This window comes from Piliocolobus tephrosceles, chromosome 11 (assembly GCF_002776525.5).
Source record: "Piliocolobus tephrosceles isolate RC106 chromosome 11, ASM277652v3, whole genome shotgun sequence".
Lineage (NCBI taxonomy): Eukaryota > Metazoa > Chordata > Mammalia > Primates > Cercopithecidae > Piliocolobus > Piliocolobus tephrosceles.
This window is the reverse complement of record NC_045444.1, coordinates 115,938,512-115,960,995: the sequence shown is the minus strand read 5'-3', so window position 1 is coordinate 115,960,995 and position 22,484 is coordinate 115,938,512. Positions and strand designations below refer to the sequence as shown.

Below are 22,484 nucleotides of genomic sequence, written 5' to 3'. Positions count from 1 at the left end.
TTTTTGAGGAACCTAAATACTGTTTTTCGTAATAGTTACACTAATTTGCATTCCCAACAGCGTTCCAGAGTCCCTTTTTCTCCACATCCTCACCAACACATATTATCTTTTGTCTTTTTGATAATAGCCATTCTGACAGGTGTGACTTGATATCTCATCGTGGTTTTAATTTACACTTCCCTGATGATCAGTGATGTTGAGCCTTGTTTCACATACTTGTTGGTCATTTGTATGTCTTTCTTTAGAAAGTCTATTCAGGGCTGGGCATGGTGGCTCACGCCTGTAATCCTAGCACTTTGAGAGGCTGAGAAGGGCAGATCATGAGGTCAGGAGATCGAGACCATCCTGGCTAACACGGTGAAACCTGGTCTCTATTAAAAATACAAAAAATTAGTTGGGCATGGTGGCACACACCTGTAGTCCCAGCTACTTAGGAGGCTGCAGCAGGAGAATTGCTTGAACCTGGGAGGCAGAGTTTGCAGTGAGCCAAGATTGTGCCACTGCACTCCAGCCTGGGAGACAGAGAGAGAGAAAAAAGTAAGTCTGTTCAGGATTTTTGACCGTTTTTAAAATTGGCTCATTTGTTTTATTGCTATTGAGTTGTTTGAATACCTTATATATTTAGAATAGCAATTCTTTATCAGACGTATTGTTTGCAAGTATTTTCTCTTATTCTGTAGGTTGTATTTTCACTCCATTGATTGCTTCTTTTGCCATGCAGAAGCTTTTTAGTTTGATGTAATCCCGTTTGTCTATTTTTGCTTTTGTTGCCTGTGCTTTTGGGGTTATCTGCAAAAAAATCATTGCACAGACCAATGTCACAGAGCTCTTCTATTTTTTTTCTAACAGTTTCAGATCTGATATTTAAGTATTTTTAAATTGATGTTTTTGCATATGATGTGAGATCAGAGTCCAATTTCATTCTTCTGCATGTGGGTGTCCAGTTTTCCCACCACCATTTATTTTAGAGACTGTCTGTTACCCATTTTTAAATTTCTTTTTTTTTTTTTTGAACAAAGTCTTGCTGTGTTGCCCAGGTTAGAGTGCAGTGGCATGATCTCGGCTCACTGCAAGCTCCACCTCCTGAGTTCAAGTGATTCTTCTGCCTCAGACTCCCGAGTAGCTGGCACTACAGGCACCCACCACCATGCCCAGTTAATTTTTGTGTTTTTAGTAGAGACAGGGTTTCACCATATTGGCCAGGCTGGTCTCAAACTCCTGACCTCAGGTGATCTGCCTGCCTTGGACTCCCAAAGTGCTGGGATTATAGGTGTGAACCGCTGCACCCGGCCCCATTCCCCATTTTATGTTCTTGGCGTCATTGTTGAAAATCAAATGACTGTAAAAGCATAGATTTATTTGTAAGCTCTCTCTTGTGTTCCATTGGTATGCATCTGTTTTCATGCCAGCACCATGCTGTTTTGATTGCTATAGTTTTGTAGTATATTTTGAAATCAGGTAGTATAATCCCTGCTGCTTTGCTCTTTCCACTCAAGATTGATGTTAGCTATTTGGAGTCTTTTGTGGTTCCATACAAATTTTAGAATTTTTTTTTAATTTCTGTGGAAAATGTCACTGGAATTTTTGTAGGAATTTCATTGAATCTGTAGATTGCTTTAGATAAAATGGACATGTTAACAATATTAACTTTTCCCATCCATGAACACAGGATATCTTTCCATGTATTTTTGTCTTCTTCAATTTTTTATCAGAATTTTATAGTTTTAAATTTACAGATATTTCCCCTACTTGGTTTAATGTATTTCTAAGTATTTTATTTTGTAGTTACTATAAAGAAAACTGTTTACTTCATTTATTTTTTAGGTAGGTTGTTGTTAGTGTACAGAAATGCTACCACATTTTGTATGTTGATTTCGTATCCTGCACATTTACTGAACTCATTTATGAATTGTAGCAGTCCTTTGGTGGGGTTTTAAATAATTTCTATATATAAGGTCATGTCATCAGCAAACAGTCTAACTTCTTCCTTTCTGATTTGGATGCCTTTTATTTCTTTTTCTTGCCTAATTGCTCTGGCTAGTATATCAAGTTATATGTTCAATAGAAGTGGTGAGAGTGGCCACTCGTTTCTGATCTTAGAGGAAAATCTTTCAACTGTTTACTACTGAGTATGATGTTAGATTTGGGCTTGTCATATATGGCCTTTATTGCGTTGAGGTACATTCCTTCTATACCTAGTTTGTTAAGAGTTTTTATCATGAAAGAATGCTAAGTTTGGTCAAATGCTTTTTCTGCATCTATTGAGATGATGATGTGGTTTTTGCCCTTCATTATTTTAAAGTAATATATCTTATTTACTGATTTGCATATGTTGATACTTCTTTGCATCCCATGGATAAATCTCACTTGATTGTGTGAATGATTCTATTAAATTCAGTTTGCTAGTGTTTGAGAATTTTTGCTTCTGTGTTCATCAGGGATATTGACCTGTAATTTTCTTTCGTCATAATGTCCTTATCTGGCTTTGGTATCAGGGTAACGCTGGCCTTCTCTTCCATATTTTGGAAGAGTTTGAGAAAAATTGGTATTAGTTCTTTAAATAGTTAATACAATTTGGCAGTGAAGCCATCAGTTCTTGAATTGTTCTTTGATGGGAGACTTTTTTATTACTGGCTCACTCTTTTACTCATTCTTGGTCTGTTCACATTTTATATTTCTTCATGATTCAGTCTTGATAGATAGTATGTTTCTAGAAATTTATGTATTTGTTCTTGGTTATCCAATTTGTTGGTGTATTATTGGTTATAGTGTTAGAGTAATTCTTTGTGTTATAATGTAACAAATCCTTTGTATCTCTGTGGTATCAGTTGTAATGTCCCCTCTTTCATTTCTGTTTTTATTTAGTTAAGTCTTCTCTTTTACTTTGTTAGTCTAGCTAAAGTTTTGTTGACTTTGTTTATCTTAAAAAAAGAAACCCATTAGTTTTGTTGATTTTTTTTCCTATTGTTTTTCTAGTTTCTATTTTATTTATTTCTGATCAGATCTTCATTATTTCCTTCCTTAAATTAACTTTGGGCTTAGTTTGTTCTTTGCCTAGCTTCTTTAGATGTAACATTGGGTTGTTTATTTGAGATCTTTCTTCTTTTTTGGTGTAGTTATGTATTGTTACATCCTTTCCTCTTAAAACTGCTTTAACTGCATCCTATCAGTTTTGGTATGTTGTGTTTCCATTTTTGTTTGTTTCAAGATATTTTTACATTTTTCTTTTGATTTATTCTTCGACTTACTGGTTGTTCAAGAGCATGTTGCTTAATTTTCATGTATTTCTAAATTTTCTAAAATTCCTCCTGTTATTAGTTTCTACTTTCATATCATTGTAATATGAAAATACTATTGATGCGATTTCAATCTTCTTAAATTTGGTAGACTTGTCTTGTGGCCTAACATATGATCTATTCTGGAGAATGCTCCATGTGGCTTGAGAAGAATGTATATGCTGCTGCTGTTGGGTGGAATGCTCTGTATATAGCTTCATTTGGCCTGAAGTACAGTCCTGCTCTGGTGTTTTCTTATTGATTTTCTGTCTGGATAGTCTTGTTTATTTTTGAAAATGGGGTATTGAAGTCCTCTGCTATTGTGTTGCAGTCTAACTCTTCCTTCAGATATATTAATATTTGCCTTATATATGTAGGGGCTCTGAAGTTGGGTACATATATATTTATAATTATTATATCCTCTTATTGAATTGACCCCTTTGTCATTATATAATGACCATCTTTGCCCCTTTTTACAGTTTTTGACTTAAATTCTATTTTATTTTATTTAAGTATAGCTATCCCTGCTGTCTTTTGGTTTCCACTTGCATGGAATGTCTTTTTACATTCCCTTACTTTGAATCTATGTGTATCCTTAAAAGTGAAGTGAGTCTCTTGTAGGCAGCATATAATTAGGACTTAAAAAAATTCATGCATCCACTCTGTGTCTTCTGCCTGGAAAATGAATCCATGTACATTCAAAATAATTATTGATAAGTAAGGACTTACTACTCTCTTTTTGTTTATAGTTTCTCTTTTAGTTCTCATTTTGATTCTTAATATAATTGCTTGGAAGCAGGAGGTGATCTTTTAACTTATAAATTTTAATGAAGTCATATACATGTTTTCACAACATGAAATGGATTATAGATTTTGATCAGTAAAGTTTCCGTTTTGAAAGGAAAAATTTAATGAAGTGTAATTGATATTTTTCTTGAAACTTTCTCACAATACTTTCAAAAAGAAAGGGATTGTCATCAGCATCAATTACTGCAAGAAAATCTAAGAGGAGGTTATTAAACTTAGTAACAAAGTTTTTCAAGCCACTGGTGGTTTTCCATTACATTGACCTGACATAAGTTACATCAGAAGCTTTGAGGTCTCTTTAAAAGACTATAAGGACAGGAGCAAGAAGAGTAACTAAGAGGTACCAAACACTCCGTAGGGCAATACTGTGACTAGAGCTGTCACATCCTCATAGTTTTACATGTGGCCAATAAGTTGTTAGACTGACCACCTACCTCAGCCTCCCACCAGGTGAAACTGGTTGGCAGTGATGAGCTGAACAGGAGGTAGGCATGATGTGAGAATGAGTGAGCAGCAAATACAGATTGCTCTAAAAATAAGTTTAGTGGAAAAATTAATATGAAGAACAGAATCAAAGAAAGGTCTCTGTGATGGTTTGTTTTATGTGTGAACTTGACTGGGCCAGAGGGTGCCCAGACGTTTGGTCAAACATTATTCTGGGAGTGTCTATGAGGATGTCTCTAGATAAGATTAACATTTGAATCGGTAGACTAAGTAAGTAATATTACCCTTCGTAATGTGGGTGGGCCTAGGTTGAGGACCTGAGCAAGAGGGAATTCCTCCTGCCTGACTGCCTTGAACTGGGACATTGGTCTTCTCTTGCCTTCCAACTTCAGTGGAAACATTGACCCTTCTTGGGTCTCAAGACTGCTAGCTTTCAGACAGCAGCTTACACCATCTCTCCTGGTTCTTAGGTCTTTAGACTCAGACTAGAATTGCATCATTGGTTTTCCTTAGTCTCCAGCTTGCTGACTATAGATATGGGGAATTCTCAGCCTCCATAATCATATGAACCAATGCCTTATAATAAATCTGTTTATATATCTCTCGTTCTATTATAAAGTGGCAAAAACCTTGACTGAGCTACATTCTAGTATTTTGTGAAAGATAGAATTTGTTAGTGATGAAATTATATATATAGCTAAATAGATTTCCAAGCAAAGTGTAAAAAGGCTGGATCCTCTTGAATACTCAAGTAAAATGTAAAAGGAGAAAGATGAATTGAAAAGGAAATTGTTAAGCCAAAATGGATCAGAACTTGAAGATTTGGAAAATTCTGCCTGTCTATATTACAAAAAATGGGAAAGTTGTTCTGAAGAAAATACTTAAGGTTGTGGCTGAGGAACCATTTGATAAAGAGATCATGGCTATGATTCATGGGTTTAATCAGCAATCTCAGCAGAAGTCAGGAATTGAGGTGGGATTTTACCATCAATGACACTGTCAGTTTGAACTAAAGGGGACAGAGAAAGTAGGGGTGGAATGAAGGAAGGCTGTCAGACTTCCTGTAATCTATAGGATTGGAATATAGAGCTATTCAGCTGTGAACATGAGCTGTTCTTCAAGGAAAGGGAAAGATGGCCCCAAAGGAGAGTCAGAGATCAGCAGGGCTGTAACTCCCACCACAGAGACGGTATAATCCCACCTCTACTCCAGGTCTGGGGACAAGGCTTCCTCCTTGGTTTCTAAGGGTAGGACAGCCTCCCAGATTTCAATGGGCCTGAATGACTCCGCCCAGTGTCTCTGCGGCAGGGCTGCCCTGCAAAGCTGTGGAGTGACACTGCCACACCAGGGGCCTGAAGGGCACAGCATCAAACCAAAGAGGATTGCTCTTGAGCAGTTACGTTCTGATGGATTTTGCCTTGCTAGAGTTTTAGACTTGCTTGGGACTTGTCACCTGTTCTTTCCTTCCTAATTCTTCCTTTTGGAATGGGAATATCTATCCTACACCTGCCCCACCATTGTATTTGGAAACACGTAACTTGTCTGGTTTCACAGGTTCATGTGTGGAGAGGAATTTTGCCTCAGGATAAATCACACTTTGAGTTTCATTCATATCTGATTTAGATGGTACACGGATGAGACTTAGGACTTTAGATTTTAGGTGTTACGCTAGAATGAGTTAAGACGTTTGGGGCTGTTGGGAAGGAATGAATGTATTTTTTGTGTGAGAAGAACATGAATTTTGGAAGGTCAGAGGTGGAATGCTGTGGGCTGAATTTTGCCCCATTAAAATTGGGCTTTATTCTTCATTTGTTTCTCATGGAGTCCTAATATCATACTATTCGATTCAGAACAAGGTTCCTGGAGAGGTTCCTGTAACTTACTGCCTGAAGTTACATGAACCCTAAGTGCCAGAGTCAGGTACAAACCTGGTACTGTCTGCCCTGGAATCTAGACCCTTATCTCTTTCACTTGGCCACAGCTTCTGAGTCAGCAGTTTAAATCCTGTTGCCACTCTTACCCTTTTCTAGCTGGGCTCCTTGGGAGGATTGGACAACCTCTCCGGGCCTGCTTCTTCATCTCTGCAAAGAGATGAGAACAACCCTCATCACAGCTGGTTATGAGTATTGAAGGAATGCAAGTACCTAGTCAGTTGTCAATCCATCATACACCCAACACCTAGCCTAGAGCCTGACACATAGCAGGTGTGCAATAAGGACTTGCTGAATGAATGAATGGACGAATAGAATGGGATACAATTCTATATGAGCCATACAGGTGTATGATGGGGGCTCAATTCTCTTATTTCTTCTTCCTTTTCTCTCTGTCCCTCAGTTTCTCCCTATAGCATATGTGTAATTTGTAGCTGGCTTGAGGGCAGCAACAATTCTATTACTCTTGAGTTTTCGATGGAAAACTCAGTGTCAAGCCCTATGCCTTGTACATAGTAAACACACAATGGCTGATTAAGTTGCAATTTAACGTCTTTAATCAGGGTTTATTAATATTTTATAAAAAAGTCTTCTAATTTCAAGAATATAATTCTTCCTCAAAGGAGCTATTTCCTTTTCTGAAAAGAGTAGCTGTGATACACGTTTAGAACCACCACTGCCAAAATATTATTAGCATTATGTAAAGCATTTTCAACTTCAAAGCACCACATTGTTCCTACTAATTGGTGATTTCAGCCTGTTTTTGAAAACTTGTTATTTCCGAGGCAACGGGAATATTGTTACATGTGTTCGCTTCCCACATTTACTCTTTTGCACACTGACTAAGTGTTAGTGCCTTTGCATTGTCAGTTTGAAATGGGTCACCTGCTGGAAACAAATCCCGAGTAGAATTTTCTGAGTCCCCAAACCCAGCCTTTTTCACCTCAAGAAGTAAGTGAATTAGCAGATTGTGAAAGCAGGTTTTAAAAAGTAGGTTAGGCTGGGTGTGGTTCTAATTACGTCTCTAATCCCAGCGCTTTGGGAAGCTGAGGCAGGAGGATAACTTGTGGCCATGAGTTTGAGACCAGTCTGGGCAACATAGCGAAGTCCTGTCTCTATGAAAAATAAAAAAAGCTTGGCTAGGCATAGTGGTATGTGCCTGCAGTCATAGGTATTTCAGAGGCTGCAGCAGGAGGTTAGCTTGAACCCAGGTGTTTGAGGCTGCAGTGAACTATGTTTGTGCTACTGCACTCCAACCTGGTGACAGACTGAGACCCCCACCTCAAAAATCAATAAATAAGTAAAAAATGAGTTGTGAGTTTTAGACTGGCAGAAACCTCAGAACTCACCTCTGTGTGAAGCACGGAAGCAATATTGACTCCATAAGGCTGTGGGACTTGACCAAGGTCACAAAGCTCATGGGGGAAACCGGAATTACTCGGGGCCCATCTCAGGAGTCAAAAAGTGTGTTTCTCTGCAACATGTTAATGTCTGTGAATTTTCCGTTAGTTATGAATAGAGTGGAAGGTATGAACGTTCCTTATGGTCTATGAATATATTGCCCCTTGTGTCATTCATCCCTTCTCAGGACCAGACATTGCACCCTTTGGGGCTCAGAAAGACAAAACAAAACTAGTGACATGGTATGTCAGGGCTTCAAGTTAGCCACTTCTACCTACTGGTTGTGTGACCTTGTGTGATCCTCCTCCCTTTCTTAACTCTTGGTTTCCTCACCTTTAAAATAAGGAGTTGTAGTAAGGCTTATTCATTCAACAACTATTTACCGAATGTGCACTATGTGCCAGGGATTTTTCCAGGTGCTGAGAATACAACTGAGAACCAAGCAACGTCCCTGTGCTCATGGAAGTCATATTTCAGTGAGGAAGATGACTAGGCAATATGCCTATGGATTTGGTGTGCATATACAGTGTATGCGTGTGTAAGCTTGCATATATGTAGTGTGTGTGTGTGTGTGTCTGTGTGTGTAATCACGGCAAAAATGGGAAAAATGGGAAAGTTGTTCTGAAGAGAATACTTCAGGTTGGGGCTGAGGAACCATTTGATAAGATACCATGGGTGTGATTCATGGATTTAATCAGCCATCTCAGTAGAAGCCAGGAATTGAGATGGGATTTTACCATCAAAGACACTATCAGTTTGAACTACAGGGGAAGGAGACAGTAGAGGTGGAGTGAAGGAAGGCTGTCAGACATCAAGGAGTGACAGGTGCTGTGAAGAAAAAATAAAACAGGGTAAAGGGATGGAGAAAAATGGAAATAGGATTGCAGATAAGTTGACTAGGTAAAGCCTCCCGGAAAGGGAAATGTTTGTGAAGAGGCTGAATAAAATGAGCTTGTAAACAGTGTGACTATTAGGAGAATAGTATTGCAGGCAGAGGGAATAGTTATATGCTACGCGCATGTGCTATGATCTGTGTTTGCATTCCCCTAAAATTCCTATGTTGAAACCTAATCACCAAGGTGATGGTATTAGATGGTGGAGCCTTTGGGAGGTGATGGGGTCATGAGAGCTTCACCCGATGAGGGGACTAGTACCCTCATGAAAGAGGGCCCAGAGAGCTGCCTTCTTTTCCTGCCATGTGAGGGCACCTCGAAAGTGCCGTCTATGAGGAATGGGCTCTCGCCAAACACTGAATCTGCCTGCACCTTGTAAATTTCCTAGTGTCAAGTATTTTGCTCTAGCAGCCTGAATGGACCAAGATAACGTGCAAAGGTCCTGATGTGGGATTATGCCCAGCGTGTTTGAAGAGCCAGAGCACAGTGCCCAAGAGAACCTGCGATGAGAACTGAGCAAGCTGAGAAGGAACCTGGAGCTGGCCACAGAGGAAGGACAGGGAGCTCATTCTGAGAGTGACAGGAAACCACTGAGGGCATGAACTGGGCTGGGCCATTGGATTTTCCACTTAAAAGGATCACTGTGGAGTCTGGGGAAGAATAAACGTAGGGAGGACAAATTGGAAAACCAGTTAGGAGGTTATTTTTGAAATGTATGCATTTATCAGGCTAGAGATAAGAACAGCTTGACCACTGTGCTGCTGGGAGTAGTGAGACATTTTGGATTTGGGATATATTTGATATATTTGAAGGTACAGCTGATAACACTTCCTGGTGTGCTGAGGTATGAATGGAAGTGGAGAGTTGTGGATGACTCCAAAGTTTGTTTGTTTTTTTAAATAACAGCTTTATTGAGATACAATCCACATACTGTTAAGTTTACAATTCAGTGCTTTTTAGTTTATTCATGGAGTTGTGCAGTCATCACCATAATCAGCTTCAGAGCATTTTATCACCTCTGAGAAACCGTCTACCCTTTAGCTATCACTTTGTGACCCTATCATCCTCCCCACCCCCAGCCCTAGGCAACCACTTATCTACATTCTGTCTCCATAGATTTATTTATTCTGGACATTTTAGAGATAAGTCCAAGTATATGATATGTAGTTTTGTGGCTGGTGTCTTTAATTTAGCATGTTTTCAAGGTTCATGCAGGTTACACCATGTATAATTACATTCCTTTTCATGCCCAAATAATATTCCATTGTATGGATGTACCACATTGTGTTTATCCCTTTACCTGCTGACAGACACTTGGAGTATTTCCACCTTTTGGCTATTGTGAATAATGCTGCTAAGACACTAAGACACTTAGCCTGATGTACTCCCTCTTCAATTTTCCTTCAGGATCATGTGCTTCTAACCTTGTCTCCCTCTTTCTGCCATATTCCCTGTCCCTCTCTGCTTCTCTCCTGGCTTCTTGTTCTCAAGGATTCTCCGGCCTTCTCTATCTTTAAAGCAGTCCTGCAAACAAGCAGTGATTTGGAAATTCCTTGATGCTCCTTCCATATGTCCACCTCCTCCACTTCCTCCTCCTCCTTTGTCACTTCCTCTTCCTCTTCTCCTCCTCTTCCCTCTTGTCCTCCACTTTAATCTCCCCTTCTTTCTATTCCACTCTCTCTTCCCCATTACTGCCACATATTGGTCCATCTTCAACTCATAATTTTCTACCCACTCCCTCATGCTGCTTTTCTCTCTTCTCCAAGGTTGTCGGTGGTGCCCTTCTCACTGATTTCCAGGGCTCCTTCCTAATCCTTATCCTGCCGAAGTTGATCGTTTTTTAGAAGCCTTCTCCCCTGGCTTCCATTGTACTGCACTGTGCCTGCTCTCCTGAGACCTCTGCCACCCTCTCCTTCCTCCCCCATCTTCAGCTGATCTCCTCTGTCTTGAGGAGAGGATGGATGGCTACCTCGAGGTGGATGGCTCCCAGACTCCCCTTCTAGCCAGCCTCTCACCTCAGCTCTTTGCCTGGACCAGGCAGCAATGTGTTTGCTGACTCCTCCTCCTCCTCTCCCTCCTCTTCCTCCCCTTCCTCCTCACCACGTCCCTTCTGTCTGTCCGCCCCACCTCACCACCCTCCTGGTCGTGGTGCCAGCCTCTCTCTACCTCCTTTTCATCCCACACTTGATTCCAGCCTGGCTTTCTCGTGCATCCCTAGTTTCTATCAGTGGTGCCATCATCTCCCTCCTCACTTGGGCTGGAAGCTTGGCCATTATGCTCGCCACCCTCATCTCAGTTATCTTTGGAGTGCCACCAAGTTTCCTTTATTTATGATGACTCTCCATCTGCCCTGGCTCTTCCTCTTCCATCACCAATGCTCTGATTCAAGCTGTTGGCATCTGCCGCCTGGGTGATTGTAACCTCCCCGCAGGCCATGCTGCCTTACTCACAGCTGCCGAAGTGATACTTACGGAGCCAGGGCCTGGCTGACCGCAAAGCCTAGCTGGGCCAGGAGGCCAGATTGCCCGAGTGCAGCACCTGCTCCCACTACTCATTTATTGTGTGAGCTGGGGAAAGTTACTTAATCTTCCTGGGCCTCAGCTGTCTCTCTGTAAATTGGGCATGGGTGATGGTATTCAATGTGCCACAATCCAATGACTGTGAAGATTAAATAAGATGATACAGGTAGTGTGCTTCGAAAGTGACCTGGTGCATAGTAAGCGCTCGTCAAATGTCAGCTGTTGCTATTGTTGTTGTGATTGTCAAGCCCTGCACAGAGCCCAGTCACCACTTTCTCAGCCAGAGATTTGGCTTCAGCTCTTTCTCCCCTGCTCTGGGGAGCCAGGTTGGAGCAAAGGGCACAGGAAAGCCAGGCCTGAGTGGGCCACTTCCTGCCCCCTGTGTCTGGCCTCAGGGTTGGCCTTGGTTGGCCCTCACAGTCTTTTCCAATGAGCTTCATCAAAAGGGAAGAAAGAACATATATGAGGAAAGAAAGGGAGGTGGGGTCGGAGTCTGCAGTCCTGGGTTGAATTCCAGGCTGAGCCACTCACCAACTCTACTTAGCTCCTCTGAGCCCAAGTTCTCTTATCTATGAAATGGAATGGTGATCTTGACCTTGTAAAAGAAAACACACAAGAACACACAAATGCACACACAACACGCATGTACACTCTTACACATGCATATGCAACACATGCACACATATGCACACAACACACATACGCAAACACAAAACACATGTACACACATATATAAATATAATATACACACAGTGCACACATCCACACAGACATGCATACACAAACATCTGTCCCCACATACACATCCACACACACTGGCACAGAATCAGTGAGCCATCAAGGGCACTTCTTTGTGGCCTCTAAACACTAGTAAGAGGAGGAAAGTTGAGAAGGATTGGAGCTTTCATTCTTCTGATTTCTTCTGCAAGGGCATTGCCCACTCCCCATCCCAGACATCCCTCTTGGAGTTCCCTCATTTCGTCCAGACAAGAACACCTGCTCCCAGGGAGAAGGGAGGAGAGACGTTAAGTCCCCCAAATGGCAGTGAATGGAACCAGGAAGAGATCGATATACAACACATCTTTACCAGGCCTGTACTCTGTGCAGAAACCTTTGAAAATGCCATGTCAGTGACCCCCAACTCTTTGGTGAATTGGGGGCCCTAGCCCTGCCTTGTTTCCCCAGCACATCAGTGAGGCCAGCCTGGGCACTGCCATGCACATGTGCCTGCCCTGGGACCGTTCTCCTGCTCATTTCCTCAGTATGCTGTTTCATGGGAATGTGTCTTATCTCCTCATCTGGAACCTAAGCTCCCTGAAGGTAGGAACCGTTCCTGAACTTCTTTTAGATTCCCTAAATGTGAATTTTCACTGACAAAAAATTCTTTCTGAAGGGTGAATGAATACCTTCTCTAGAGTTTGATTTACTACAAAAACTTAGAACTCAACTAATAAATGTAGTTGTATATATTTATATGTAGTTTAAGTCAATCCCCTGACTTGTCTGTCTCATTGCATAACATCTTAATTAATCTAATGTTTTCTTTGTTTTGATTTCAACTTCTCAGGAGTAATCATCAGGGCATACTTAATGAAATATCTCCCCCTTTGAGTTACTGAATTCAAAGTATTGAATTTTCTTCACCTTTGGAATCACCAGATTAAAAGATATAGCTGGCCTGTATCAGTATTGCGCTTTATTATTTGAGAGCTACAGAAATTGAATAAAAGGAATTATATTAGAGAGAGTGATGCATGGTGCTTATACAGTTATTAGTTTACTATATAATGAATATTTATAGTGTCCCTGGCTCTGTGCTAGAGGCTGGCACAGAAGTAATCCATATCTGCCCTTAAAGAATAGGGAAGTGGATGTGTAAAGAATGAAATGACAGTTGCAATAATTGAGCCCAAGAACTCCCACTCATAAAAAGAAGAAAACCATGTCAGCAGTGCAATCACTAAAGGCTTTTTGATGTCATATAATATTTGACTTTCACCCATTGGCCTCTGATTTTTATCCTCTGTAATTTGTGTTGTATATGTAATTCACAAATGAATAATATTAATATTTGATGTTAAAAGACTGTTTCCTCCTAATTTTCCAGACGGTGGTTTTCAAACTTTAGCATGTACCTTGTATTAGTATCACCTGTAGGACTTCTTAAACCTCAGTTGCCAGGCCCCAGCCCCAGAGTTTCTGCTTCAGAAATCTGGGACAATGATGGTCAATTTGCATTTGTAACGAGTTCCCAGGCAGTGCTGATGCTGCTGATCTGGGAGACACATTTTGAGAACCACTGTTCTAAATTGCCTGTATAAAAACTGAGAGATCCCCAAATACTGGCATATTGCTTTGTCATTTTAAAATCCATAAATTCTTCATTCACTCAAAAAATATTGAGCCACGTGGGATGTGCCAAGCACAGTGCAGCCTCTTGTGGATTAAAGGGTACACTCCATAGAATGGTACCTGCTTGAAGCCATTATAGTCATTATCTTTATTTCCTCCATGAGGGAAATGAAGGTCAAAGTCAACCCCTTGATGAGCTCCCTCAGCTGATTGTTGTATCTCAGACCTTCCACTCCCCAAGCCACTGTCCTTCCCACTGTGCCTCTTGTCTATTTACTTGTTAGATGTGGTTACTTTTTTCCCCAATGTTGAGATTAATTTTTCTAATTCTGCTGAATGTCAGCTCTCTGTCAAGCTTTTTTTTTTTTTTTTTTTGCATATTCCAATTTTAATTATATTTTACTTATTGTCTTTCATAGATGGGCTTCACATATCTCCCTTTATTTGCCTTTGGTTTTTAAATCCTGTTTGTTTGTCCAGATGTGTTTGTCTTTCTCCTGCCAGTGAATCTTACTAGTTTTTTTCTGTGCAATAATTTCTGCCTTCCGACTTTAAAATAGGATGCCTCTGAGACTGAACATCTTCATGGTGCACTATTTATTCCCACTGTTTATTTCTTGCCTCCGTGTGCTAATATTAGGCACTACATCTCAGCAGCCACGGCTGAGGCCCTGATACTGGCTGCTCAGATCCCCCCAGGGTGAGAGCTGAGACTGATGGGTTCTCTTGGTAGCATCAGCATTCAGACCAAATCCAGCAGCCTCACCTCACTGCACAGGCCAGACTATTAAAAGACCAGGGGCGTTAAAAATAGCTCTCACTGCAATTCCCACCATGGGAGCCTTCAGAACAGCTCTCCAAAGAAACAATTAGACTCTGCCTCAGAGAGCCAAAGCAACACAGAAAAATATTATTTTTATTTCAATAGAGAAATCATGAAGTAAACATCATACACAAAAACAACTGTGCAAGGAAGGACAATGTTTAAAAAATACTCACAACTGATTGATCGCCCTTGTTCTTTGTAATCTGACTCATTTAGCTAACTTCGCTTGCACCTCATGTAATTTGCCATTGACCTCTGGAAGGTTTTCTTCGTTTGAAGGGTACAGGTGGAGTAGATAACAACATATGGGTTGGTGGGGGGGAGTTTTTGTTATGTTGGGAATCAAAAGGTACCACTCAGATGGTATGCTGTGCTGAGATTCACAGGGAAACTCAGCCATTCTTCTCTCTTTAGGTATGAGTACATTTTAAATTATATTTTATACTTAAATGTAAAATAGTATAAAATCAAACACTCTAAGCCTATATTAGACCAAATGTAATCTGTGAATGCCCACTAATGAATGCATTTCCTTCACGTGTCTTGTCACTTTCTGCCTTTTGCCTTTTTAAGAATTTACTCCCTGCCAGGCCTTGCTTCCTATGTCAGGGACTTATTTCACCTAACATCAATGCTCACGGTCAGACCCTTTAAAAGCAGGGAGCCTGAGTTGAGAACTTTCCCAGCTGTGACATATGTCCTCTAAGGGCCTCCTTACCATATACCCTGAGTCACAACTTGTCTTCTATCTTTGTTATACTTCAAAGAAGTATAACAATAAAATCTCTGCAATTCCCTAAAAGGAGAGGTCAGTATTTTCAATAGTCATCTGTTTTTGAATGAATTATTTTACTTATTCATAAAATTTCGCAATAATAAATTCCTTAGGTTCTTAGGGTTTTCAGTCCATGTATTTTACAATGGCCTTGAATTTGCTAGGGACTCTAAATATTCCTAAGAATGCTGATTTTTAAAAAATGTTCTGAAGGTGCTATTTCTCTGCTTTGTAAAGGAGTGGTTTCTGTTTAAGGGAAGATAAGAGGCTCTGAAACCAAAGCAAAGGTTAATAGTCTGAAGGACTAAGGTTCCATTGACCCAAACCAGGACTTCTCAACCTTGGTGTTCAGGACATTTTGCTCTGGAGAATTCTCTGTGGTAGGAGACTGTCTTGTGTATTAGAGAATGTTCAGCAGCGTCCCTGGCTTTCCCTACTAGATGCCAGTCACCCCTGCAGGCGTATGACCATAAATAAAGTCTCCTGACATTACCAATGACACCTGGGGAAAGAATCGCCCCAGTCAAGAACCACTGACCTAAGGAATTACGTCTGGATATGGGCTCCTGAACAACAACAGAATGAAGAGTTCTGCTTCAGCCTTGTTGATTTGCCATGTTGCAGAGACCTATTGGAGGTGCTGGATGCTAGCTGGAGAAGCAAGATTGATGTTCAGAAGAAGGCAGCATGATGCTCTACTGATCTCAGTCTGCCTAGAAAGGGAGGGGGCCCTTTAGCAGGACAGTTGCTCGTTGCCGTGTTTCCCAAGTTAGATGTACAGACCATGATGGCACCAAGGTGATTTTTGATGGCAGATATTTGAGATAACAATGTTTTTACTTTAATAGCTCTGCATTTATTTTAATGTGCATTAGGAAAACGAGCAGCTAGCACATTCTACCCAGGCCGTTCTTGATATTATTGCTTAGGGAGAGGCTAAACCTAAGTTGAAAGATATAGTTGATTTTGGGACAAAAACTTTAAGCAAGTGGATTCACTCCTTCAACAAATAATTGTATCAGGAAATGTTTAAGTTTGGAGGGTACGGAGGTGAACAAGGCAGAGAAAGTCCTGATTCTCAGGGAGTTTATGTTCTTAGAAGGAAACCAATTAAGAAAATCATTGTAGGCCATGATAAGTATACTGTGATGAGCACACAGGAGCCCTGAGGGTACAACAGGGGCCTCCAGGGATACAGCCCAGCTCCCATGGGTCACCTTCTGGGTGGGGAGGTAACAAGTATGTGTGTGTGTTTCAAGTAGAAATAAGAGCGAAGTTTTAGAATAAACAAGGGCAAAAAGCCTGAGGTCTGAGCAAGTGACTTCTGAGCTTAGAGTTAACTAATGAAAGAGGGTGGGCACAGAAGGCTGCAGAGTCAGAGGAAACAGCCCTGCAGTGTGACCCCAGGGTCCGGGGGTGAGGTTTCTGGTGTCTCAGAATGCCCTTTGGGCACAGAGAAGACTATTTGAAATTATCTTTTGTATGTGTTCCCTTGTGAGAAGTAAACTTAAACACTGTAATGATTCTCAAGCTCTGTTCAACATCCCAATGGGTTCTGACTTAATCTTATCTTTCAACTTAAATTCATCAATCAAAAACCAATTACTCAGCTAAACATTTTAATTAGAATCGTAAGTGTGATAGATTCTCTCACACACTACATTTTTCTCAATCATCACACATTCTTTGAATACCAATAGGCACAGATTAGCTTAAACCAGACACGAAGTGGCAGAACCGTGGGCTTGATCCACGTCGTCATATCATCATCTCCATACTTGGCTCTATCTCTTCTTGCAGTTGGAAGACTCATACCACTAATGGAAGAGCTTCATTATCCTAAGCTAACTGTGGTTCTTGACCCAAATGAATTGCAGTTGGCGCTCACAGGACTCAGATTGTTTCTGGGGGGGAGGTTTTTGGCTGTCTCAGGAGTCCTGGGCATCCAGGGTGATTCTTCTCATGTCAGTGAGATGAGCACACACAGGCCACCTCTCCCTAGTATTGCCATCCAACAGGAAACTCCAAGCTCATACTCATCAATGGGCTTGATTTCAAAACCCACAGCCCCTGAGTCCCAGAGACATCATTGTGTAATTGTTCTGATTTTATTGGTCACTCCCACTAAGGTTGTAGCTATTTTCCTTCCCTCCTTAGTTGGATTTTGCACGTTTCTTTGTAGGTCTCTTAAGATATGTTCACGTCTCCCTACCTAGTTCTAGAGACGACTTTAACGCTTTGATGCCCTTCCCTTAGGTCTTCCACTCTGTTGTGCAATTTATTTATAAATGCTCCAATCTTTATTTCCTGATTTTACAGATAAAATTCCTCTACACCTCCCCTAGTCCTCTCCTTTCCACCCCCAAAAGTTTATTGCTAACTTTCTTCAGTAATTTCTCCATCGCAGAACAATTTTAAGTATGTGCCCCACTTCTCTTTGCAGGGCAGGACTATAACTGCTTCTGTTGAATCCTGTATCCATCTCATGATTCTTTCTGGTCCTGAGGCCACAGCATGAAAAGAGTACTAATGCCTGTGAGCAGGAGCTTGGTGAGATTCAGAATAGAGTGAAGCCTGGGTGGCTGCAGCACGGTGGTCGGTGGCAGGAGTGGGCCAAGATGAGGGGGCAGGGGCCACACCATGCAGTATCTTTTAGTCCCTGGGTAAAGTGTTTGGGTTTTATTCCAAACCTTTTGGGAAGCCACTGGAGGGTTTTAAGTAAGGAGTAATAGGATATGAATTATATCTTAAAAAGATCTCTCTGGCTATTCCTATGTGAAGAATGGATTGAAAGAAAGCAAGTGTGGCAGCAGTGAAGACAGGGGCTGGGCAACCATTGCTGGAGTCCTGGTGAGAAGTGGTGAGGTTTAAACGGGACTAGACAATGTGAAAGGTATTATGTGATTGTGGCAATAACTTGGCAGGTGGTTCATGAATGCTTGTGGTCTGGCCACGGGGGCTTAGAGGGAGTACCACTAGCTAGAGGAAAGAAAGACAATTGCTGATACTTGCCTCCATAGTTAGGCATAGACTTTTGTCATTTGGAAATCAAAACAAGGGAGTTTATCATTGTCGTGCATTTTTAGTCAAGTGTCAATGACATTCACACCTTTTCTGCACTCTTTTGTGCCTTTACATGGGTTTTTCTCCATGTCTTGCCCACCTTCCACTTGGGAGCTCTGGCATAGGTTTCCAGGGCTGAAATGCCTGTTGTGTGTGCATGCTAGAGCAAATTCTTCCGTAACACACACAGAATGGCCACTGTGTATTACCTTTCATGTCTGTGGCATCAGTACCATCGATCTTGCTTGCACATCTTCTACAAGGTCCTCTGGGGGGCTCTCATTGCTTTAGTGGCATAAGGAAATATATTTCACAGTTGGCACGGTTACTTTAGTCACCAGAGAACAGAGTGACTTTTAGCAGGATGGAGGAAAGAAAACCCAGGCAAAACTTTAATGGTATTTTTCATTTAGATTTCTACCAATCACTCATTTAGTTTTGACTCCTTGATTATGAGATCAAATAAAAAACCAAAGGACACAGGAAGGGCGATTTGTGTAGCTCTTAGGTATCCAGTTCAGAGTATTACATGTATATTAATACCAGTGATTTGTCCAACACCTTCAGTGAAGCCTCTGCTCTCTGAGAATCTAAGGAGTGACTCGCTGGTATTTGAGAGGTATGCTTCTGGCTCCTTGTCCTCTGCCTCTCCTCTCCCAGAACTGTCTTCACTTGGCTAGTAATGCAACTGGAATGGGAGTAATACAGTTGATGATGGTACTCTTGGGACTGCCAACTAGTAACACCCTGGAGGCCAAGAATAATACCTGGTCCTCTTGGTGAGTCTCGTGTGGACGATTGTTAGGTCTTGAGCTCCTGCCATCATGGTCCGTACATCTACTTGGGGAAACACTGCACTGTCCTGCCAAAGGGCCCCTCCCTTTCCAGGCAGACTGGGGTGGGTAGAGCATCATGCTACCCTCATCAGCTTTGCAGATCCGTAGCTGGCTATTGCCAGTAGCACTAGCCACCTGCAGGTGAGGACGCTCAGTGGTCCTGTAATCCCGTGATCTCAGCCCTGCCTCCCTGCTTCCTCCTACTCCCCAACCCATGCTCCTCCATTAGTGTTCTTCATCTTCAGTAACACTGAACCCATAGACATGTCAATATGCTCATCCTTTACGGGTTTAGAGCATTGCACATAATCTTTTTCTCCATAGTTCCATGTTTCCTGTGTTTTCAAAATCTTTAATATAAAGACTTTAAAGCTCAGGGAAAAAAAGCAATGACAAAATGTTGAATATGGACCACTGTTTCTCATTGGAGGGAACTATTGGCATTTTGAATGTGACAACTCTGTTATTAATATATTAGACCCTCTCAACTCCTGCAAGACCTCAGTATCTTTACCCACAAAATGCCAGTGAGGTCCCGAAGCTGTTATGACAATTAAAAATGTAAATTAGCCTCTTTGATTGAAATCTCACCAGACTTGCATACAGTATTGGGGCACTTAACAGCATTTAAGATTCACCTCACTTATAATTTATTAGATCTATAAAAATTAAGTGCATGGGAAGATTTGTGCATTATCAGACAGTTGTGGTTCTTAAGAAAATTGTTGATATTATTAAATATATATAAATATGTTTTAAAGTGTTTAATTGAATTTGTAAATGGAATGAAATATTAATTAAAGACACCATTAAAAGTGATCTTTAAAAAACTCTCCTTTTGCTAGAAATGCATACTGAAATATTTACAGGTGAAATGAAATTTAATTTTAAATACCCTCATGGGGAACCTAGGAAAATATGAGAAGACTAGATGAAATTAAACAGACAAAATGCTAATAATGGTTGGAGCTGGGTGATGGATATGTGAGGTTTATAACCTCATCTCTCTATGTTTAAGTATGTTTTAAATCCTTAGATAAAAAGTAAAAAGGAAGTGACTGTTAAAATTTTATTGAAAGAACTTTGAAGTTCAGAGTCCTGCACTCTTCTATTTTTTCTGTCTTGTGGGGATGTACATCTCTCACATCTGAGACCGAACTGGCTGCTGGCTGTGCGTCGTGGTTTTGTGTGATCCTGTGGTCACAATTCTGACGTCTTTCCAAGGACAGAATTCATGATGCCATCTACATCCTTTAGGCCATCCTGCCTCTAAGAAGCTACCACTTGTAATCGGTTATCTTTTTCATAAATGTACTCTACTTTTCTAGCCATCTTGTAGAATCTTTGAAGCCAGGGATTTGAAAAAATAATTCTTGGCATCTCCAGCCTAAGCATAACCAACCACACATAGGCTATAAGTTATAGATGAATATTTATATTTGTGGATTTTATTATTTTACTGTTTTTTTTTTTTTTGAGATGAAGTCTCTCTCCGTTGCCCAGGCTGGAGTGCAGTGGCACAGTCTCGGCTCACTGCAACCTCCGCCTCCTGGGTTCAAATGACTCTCGTACCTCAATGTCCCCCATAGCTGGGATTTCATGCATGTACCGCCATACCTGGCTAGTTTTTGTATTTTTAGTAGAGACAGGGTTTTGCCATGCTGGCCAGGCTGGTCTTGAACTCCTGGCCTCAAGTAATCTGCCTGTTTCAAACTCCCAAAGTGCTGGAATTACAGGCGTGAGCTACCACAGCTGAGCTGAATATTGATCATTTTTGTATCAAGCTCTGTGTCTCTGTGTATTTTCTTAGCCATTATTTTCTGTTATTTTACCTTCATACTAAATACTTGTTTGTTGACGATGGTGATGCATAATGCCTTAAGCGTAACCTCAGGTATACCGTGTGAAAGGGCTTGGACGCAGGGCCCTGACTCCGTGTATGACTGTGTGCAAATTACTTAACCTTCGTAATCCTCGATTTCCTCATTTGTTAAATGGGGTGATTCTCCACTGAATACTATGCAGCCATAAAAAGAGATGTGATCATGTCCTTTGTAGGGACATGGACGGAGCTGGAAACCATTATCCTCAACTGACACAGGAACGGAAAACCAAACACCGCATGTTCTCACTTTTAAGTGGGAGCTGAATGATGAGAACACATGGACACGTGGAGGAGAACAACACATACTGGGGCCTGTTGGGAGTGGGGGTTTGAGGAAGGAGAGCATCAGGAAGAACAGCTAAGGAAGGCTGGGCTTAATTCCTAGGCGATGGGTTGATCTGTGCAGCAAACCACCATGGCGCACGTTTACCTATGTAACAAACCTGCGCATCCTGCACAGGTACCCTGGAACTTAAAATAAAAGTTGAAGTAAGAAAAACCAAGATGATTCTAATAACACTAACCTCATAAGGTTACATGAGTATGGATGAGTTATGTATTAATTTGTGGATACATTATTAATATTAATTAATGTATGAATAAAAATAAGTGATCTTTTGTAAGTTTTGGCTATTATTTTTAGCCACAAAGTTATTGGCAGCATTCCTCTTAGAAACAATTCACTCTCCCTTATTTTGAATTTACAGCTTTTATTTAATCTGTTCTGGAATTTTGAAATAGGCCGGGCGCGGTGGCTCAAGCCTGTAATCCCAGCACTTTGGGAGGCCGAGACGGGCGGATCACGAGGTCAGGAGATCGAGACCATCCTGGCTAACACGGCGAAACCCCGTCTCTACTAAAAATACAAAAAACTAGCCGGGCGAGGTGGCGGGCGCCTGTAGTCCCAGCTACTCGGGAGGCTGAGGCGGGAGAATGGCGTAAACCCGGGAGGCGGAGCTTGTAGTGAGCTGAGATCTGGCCACTGCACTCCAGCCTGGGCGACAGAGCGAGACTCCGTCTCAAAAAAAAAAAAAAAAAAGAAATAGCCTTTTTTCCTGGTGTTTGGATTTTTAGTTCATGCGCTTGTCTTACTCCTCTTCTCATACCGTGAACCAGCTAGAGTCTCCCACACTGCTTGAGTGCCTGTGAGTAGGATTGCAAATGAATGCCTCCCCATTCCCAGTCTGTAATTTACAATCTATTCGGCAGGTAATTGAAGGTCAGGTGAATCATCTCTTTTCTAGTATCACTGGATCTTTTCTTTTGTAAATCTCAGATTCAAGGGCTAATGGCAGTCGTTCAAAACTAATAATTCAGAAAGACAAGTTTTTATGTAGTTGAAACTATCCTAGAAATAAATAAAGTGTTACAGTATGATCGTAATTGTGTGGAAAATATCTATGACTAAAAAGTTTTGATAGGAGTTATCTCTACAGTACTGATGGTCCTGTCACTCAAATAACATAACCAAGGGCAC

General features: G+C 41.2%; 1 protein-coding gene across 1 annotated transcript in view; it reads left to right on the top strand.

Moving 5' to 3' along the window:
• DNER (delta/notch like EGF repeat containing) overlaps window positions 1–22,484 on the top strand; it is a 366,117-nt gene that overhangs the window by 221,737 nt on the left and 121,896 nt on the right. The gene's annotated exons all lie outside the window — the stretch shown is intronic.